The sequence below is a fragment of the Emiliania huxleyi genome (assembly GCF_000372725.1).
Source record: "Emiliania huxleyi CCMP1516 unplaced genomic scaffold EMIHUscaffold_253, whole genome shotgun sequence".
Classification (NCBI taxonomy): Eukaryota; Haptophyta; order Isochrysidales; family Noelaerhabdaceae; genus Emiliania; species Emiliania huxleyi.
The window spans coordinates 22,542-28,541 of NW_005200146.1; positions in this window are offsets into that span (position 1 = coordinate 22,542).

The window sequence follows — 6,000 nt, forward strand, 5'->3', positions numbered from 1 at the left end:
AAGCCGGCGGGCGTGAGGTCGAGGAGGCCGAGGGCCGCCTCCGCCCACAGCTTTGGGCGCGGTGACGCGGTTCGCCAGTAGTAGAGCCGCAGGGCGATTCCCGTTCCCATCAGCAGGGCGATGAGGACGACGGGCGAGAGAGCGACGGCGAGGAGTCGCAAGCCGTAGCCGAGGCACTGCTCCGGCAAGAAGAAGCCCGACCAGTCGATGGAGACCACGTTGGCCAGCTTGTCGGTCCAGCCCGTGTACTTGTCCGGCAGTCGCGCCGAGTAGGTGGACGACAAGACGGTGCTGATCTGGTAGAAGCCAAACAGGATCTTGACCTTGGCCGTCATTCCGCCCCCGACGTAGTACTTGACGGAGCGGTCTGCAAAGCGGAGGATAGGGCCGATGAAGGTCTTCTTCCGCCAGGCCGTCATGCTATAGGCCCACGCCGCCAGGCCGCACGCGACGCAGAGGCCGAGGACGATGCCGGCGATGCGACCCGCAGCGGCGCCGCGCGGAGCGCACTCCTTGCACTCGTCGCCGTCAACGAGGTAGCGATTCTCCGCGGCGCAGAGCTGGCACTCGGGGCCGGTGAAACCAGGGGCGCAGTACTCGTCCGAGCCCGCCTCCTCCAAAAGGCGAGACGCCTCTTTGGCTCCGCGCTCGTTGCCGGCGCACCGCGCCTCGCCGGCCCGGTCGCCCCTGAAGTCGCGGCACTCCGTCAGCACGGCGGAGGAGGGGCTGGCGCGCCAGTAGCCCACTGGGACGCCGATGGTCGCGAGAGCGGTGTTGTCCGAGCACTCGGCGCTTGGCGGGCAAGGCTTGCAGTAGTCGGTCGGGGAGGAGAAGATCTCGGCCGGGTCGGCGCTCTGGAGCAGGTAGAAGTCCTTCTGGCAGAACGAGCAGATGACGGCGCCGCGCTCACTACCGAGGGGGTAGGGGCAAGGGACGCACTGGCCCTGGCCGGGGTTGGCGGCGTACGTGCCTGCGGCACACTCGCTGCAGGCGCTGCTGCCGACGCCAGAGGTGGTGCCGGGCTCACAGCGCTCGCACTTGGAGAGGCCGGGCGTGGCGGCGAAATGGCCGGGCTCACAAGGCTCGCACGTCTCGCCGCTCACCGCCCCTGGCTCCGCGCTCGCCGTGCCGATGGGGCACAGCTCGCACGCCGCGCTCGAGCTGGAGCCTCTCTTTGGGTTGAAGCTTCCCGCGGGACAAGGCTGCCAGACAAGGCGCGAGGCGGCGCCCGCGTCCTCGCAGACGCCGCCCTTCGGGCAGGCTTCGCAGGCGGCGCTGCCCACGTCGGGGGAGAAGGAGCCCGCGGCGCAAGGCAAGCACTCCTCCTGGCCGCTCTCTGGCTGGTGTTGGCCGGGCGCGCAGAGGAAGCAGTCCGAAATGTTCGCCGCCCGCCTGTTGGGCATGTGGGTGCCGGCGGGGCACTTCTGTGGGAGGATGGATCCCTTCGGGCAGAAGTGGCCGGACCAGCAGGGGCCGCTGCAGTCGGAGGTGAAGTGGTCCGACGCGTACCCGTAGTGACCCTCGGCGCAGAGCCTGTTGCAGCCGGACAGGTCGCCGATGATCTGGCCGACGTTCGGCATCCAAGATCCGAGCGGGCAGTCCCACGTTAGAGGCGAGGCGGAGAGGATTGTGATGTTGCCTGGCGCAGAGTTGCCGAAGAAGGTCGTGTTGCGGAGGATCGAGCCGGAGGTAGCGACGCTGGAGGTGAAGAAGAGTGCAGCGGGGGTTCGGCTCGCGATGTTGTCGACAAACTGCGAGTTGGTGAGAGCGAGGCGCTCGATACCGAGGAGATTAAGAGCCTACAAAAGAACAATGTCTGGTCTCCCGTTTCAGTCTGTGCACCCTCTTGGAGGGGGCGCGCGGCACCGCTTGAACGCCACTCGTGCACTCGACAAAGCGGGCGCTCTCGAGCGCGACGTCGCCACTGTTCTGCACGTACATACCTCCTCCGGCCTGCGCGAGTTGGGGCGGGAAGGCGTAAGCGGGGAGGGCGTCAGAGAGCGGGAGAGGGCGGGCAAAGCCCAGAGCGGCCCTTTGGGGATAACGTCCCCCGTTTGCCACCCCATCTCCCTCTGCCTTCTTCTCCCGCGGCGATGGCGTGCGAGCGTGCGTGTGCGGGGGAGGCGAGCGTGTGCGGGTGTGGGAGACGCACATTGTCAGCCGTGCACTCGCTGAAGCTGGCGCCCTCCAGCGCGACGTCGCCGCCGTCGTACACGTACATACCTCCTCCGTGCTGCGCGAGTTGGGTGCGGGCAGGCATGAGCGGGGAGGGCGTCAGCGAGCGAGAGAGGGCGGGCAGGCCCAGAGCGGCCCTTTGGGGATAGCGTGCCCCGTTTGCCGAACCATGTCCCTCTGCCTTCTTCTCCCGCTTCCGGCGCCGCAATGGCGTGCGAGCGTGCGTGTGCGGGGGAGGCAAGCGTGTGCGGGCGTGGGAGACGCACATAGCCAGCCGTGCACTCGCTGAAGCTGGCGCGCTCCAGCGAGACGTCGCCGCTGTAGGACACGAACATACCTCCTCCGTTCTGCGCGAGTTGGGGCGGGAAGGCGTAAGCGGGGAGGGCGAGAGAGCGAGAGAGGGCGGGCAAAGCCCAGAGCGGCCCTTTGGGGATAGCATGCCCCGTTTGCCACCCCATCTCCCTCTGCCTTCCTCTCCCGCTTCCGGCGCCGCAATGGCGTGCGAGCGCGCGTGTGCGGGGGAGGCGAGCGTGTGCGGCCGTGGGAGACGCACATAGCCAGCCGTGCACTTGCTGATGCTGGCGCCTTCCAGCGAGACGTCGCCGCTTTTCCACACGTACATACCTCCTCCGTACTGCGCGAGTTGGGGCGGGAAGGCGTAAGCGGGGAGGGCGAGAGAGCGAGAGAGGGCGGGCAAGCCCAGAGCGGCCCTTTGGGGATAGCGTGCCCCGTTTGCCACCCCCTGTCCCTCTGCCATCGCCTCCCGCCTCCGGCTGCGGCGATGGCGTGCGAGCGTGCGTGTGCGGGGGAGGCGAGCGTGTGGGGCCGTGGGAGACGCACATTGCCAGCCGTGCACTCGCTGAAGCTGGCCCCCTCCAGCGAGACGTCGCCACTGTTCTGCACGTCCATACCTCCTCCGTACTGCGCGAGTTGGGGCGGGCAAGCATTGAGCGGGGAGGGCGTCAGAGAGCGAGAGAGGGCGGGCAGACCCTGAGCGGCACTTTGGGAAAGGCGTCCCCCGTTTGCCACCCCCTGTCCCTCTGCCTTCGCCTCCCGCTTCCCGCGGCGATGGCGTGCGAGCGTGCGTGTGCGGGGGAGGCAAGCGTGTGTTTGCGTGGGAGACGCACAGTGCCAGCCGTGCACTTGCTGAAGCTGGCCCCCTCCAGCGAGACGTCGCCACTGTTCTGCACGTACATACCTCCTCCGCGCTGCGCGAGTTGGGGCGGATAGGCATGAGCGGGGAGGGCGTCAGGGAGCGAGAGGGGGGGCATCCACAGCATTCCAATGTGGCGAGGGCTTGCGGGGCCGAGCGGTGCGTGGGAGAGAGGGGCGGCGCACCTGGGCCTCGCAGCCCGTGAAGGACACGTCCTTGATCGCAATGTCGCCAGCGCCAAAAGCGAACACCGCACCGCCATTACCACTACGCCCGTCCACAAAGTGCAGCGCCTCCAGGTAGAGGCTGCAGCCGCTCGAGATGTAGAACATATTGGAGCTCTTCTTGCCGTCGAGCGTCGCGCCCTCCCCGCTGCTCCGGACCGAGAGGAGCATGTCGCCGCTGCACGCGACGTTGCTGCTAAAGGCAAGGCGGGCGCCCGGCGGGACGTAGACGCTCGCGTTGCGTCCCTGGTCCACGGCCATGTTGATCTCGTCCCGGATGTCTTGAGGCGTGTGGGCGAGAGCCTCGCCGGGGACGAGCGGGGGCAGCGGCGGTGGCGGCAGCTGCGGCGGCGACGGCGGCGGCGGCGGCGCCAATGGCGGCGGGGAGGGCGGCGCAAACGGTACAACAAAAGACTTCTTCTCCTCGGACCCAGAGGCAACGGCGAGGCGCTCCTGCCCAAGGCCCGACCAGCTAGCGCCGGTCCAGCCGTCGCCCCACGAGTCGTACATGACGAGGTCACACTCGACGCCGGGCGAGAGGGAGACGCCGTACTCGGTCTGGAAGTCTGGGCAGAGCCCACACTCGTCTAAGCCGGTGTAGGGCGCCGACGAGAGGTTCACCTCACGAGGTGAACCGCAACGGAGGTCCCAGCTCACATCGCCAGGGTACGATCCCGGCGTCGTGGTGATGGTGTAGTATGCGAGCGGGTACGAGGGCGGAGACGGAGGCGGCAGCGACGGCGGCACCCCCCAAAGTCCGGAGCCCTGCTCACCAGAGCCAGCCTCGCCAGACCCAGCCTCGCCCGAGCCAGCCTCGCCCGAGCCAGCCTCGCCCGAGCCAGCCTCGCCCGAGCCAGCCCGAGCCACGGGGAGGGCGGAGAGGAGCAGCAGGAAGCCCACCAAGTCGCGACTCATGCTCAGCCGGGGACGGACCGCCTTGCTGGCTCGCTGCCCCGAGGCCGCACCGGAGCGCGGCGCCCGCTGCCCCAGCAGCAGCCAGCAGGCGCCGCACGCTTGGAGGAGCAGCACCGCCGCAGAGGCGCAGCACCACCACTCGCGGAGGGAGGGCTGGCCAGGAGTGGCGGCGGCGTCGACGATGGCGCGCACGAAGCCGCGCGCGCCGGTCTGGAACAGCGTCTCGCCCTGCGCGATCTCGGTGGTCGGGCATGACTGCCCCAAAGTCCCGCCACCGCGGCAGATGCCAGAGGCGCGCAGCGCCTCCGCCAGCGGGTAGAGGAGCTTGTGGTCGGAGCCGCCAGCGACGGGGACCAAACCGCCAGCGGCGGTGGCCAAGCAGAGAAGGACGCCGAGCAAGCTGGACCAACCGAAGCGGCAAACCTTTGAGTTGCGGCGCCGCATCACCGTGCCGATGACGGCCAGGGCGGCGACCGTGGCGGCGACCTGCGGCGGACCCGCCGCGAGCCACGAGAAGGCGCTCGCGAAGAAGCCGGCAGGCGTCGCCGCCGCGCCGGTGAGGCACGCCGTGGCGGCGGCGAGGCAGGTGGCCCACGCCGCGCCGCGAGCCCCCTTTCCGCCCGCTGCGGTAGGCCAGGAGGCGCCGCAGGCGATGGCGAAGAGGATGAGCACGAGGGCGGGCATGAGAAGCGGCGAGCAGCTCACGAGCGAGGACGCCTTCGAGGCGACGGCGGGCGAGAAGGCCGAGGACGCGGCCGAGGCGACGCCGGATGAGAAGGTAGAGGACGCCTCCGAAGCGACGGAGGCTGCCAAGGCGACGGCAGACGAGAAGGCCGAGGCCACCGCCGTCGGGCTAGGCACGGCGGACGCGCAGTGGCCGAAGGCGGGCATGCAGACGAGGAGCAGCCACCGGAAGGCGCCCTCGGCCTTCGTGTAGCCGCCCCGCACGCATTCGGCCGCCGCCTTGAGGGCGGCGCGACCGCCGGCGCCGCACGTGCCACCGCCGGCGCCGCATGTGCCAGCGCCGGCGCCGCACGTGCCAGCGGCGAATGGCGCCTTGCCGGACGTGGTCTGCGGCTCGCGGCGCCAGTTCGGGCGGCGGCCGCGGCCGCGGCCGCGGCTCTTGCCAGTCTTCGGTTTGCGCGGGCAGCGCCTTGCCTTGCGCCGGCACTTCCTCGAGCGCCGCGACTGCAAGTCCGCCCACTTCTTCCGTTGCTCGGCAATGAGATCGAGCGCGGCCTTCGCCTTCTTGAGCCGCCCCTCCCAGTGCTCGCGCTCCTTGGCGGCCTCGGCCTCAGCCAGCCCCGCGCCCGCGACCGCGCCAAGGGGCTTGGGCGCCACGGGCGCAATGCCGCCGGAGGTGCTGGGGACTCCCGGCGACGGCGACTTCTTGCCGTCGGCGGGCGTAGCCTGGTAGACGACGCTCTCGCCCAGCCGGCGGACTGCAGCCTCGACGCCGTCCACGTAGCCCGGTCCGGAGCCGCTGCGGGCCGACGCGGGCCCGCTCTTCCCCGCCGCCATCGGCGTGGGCAG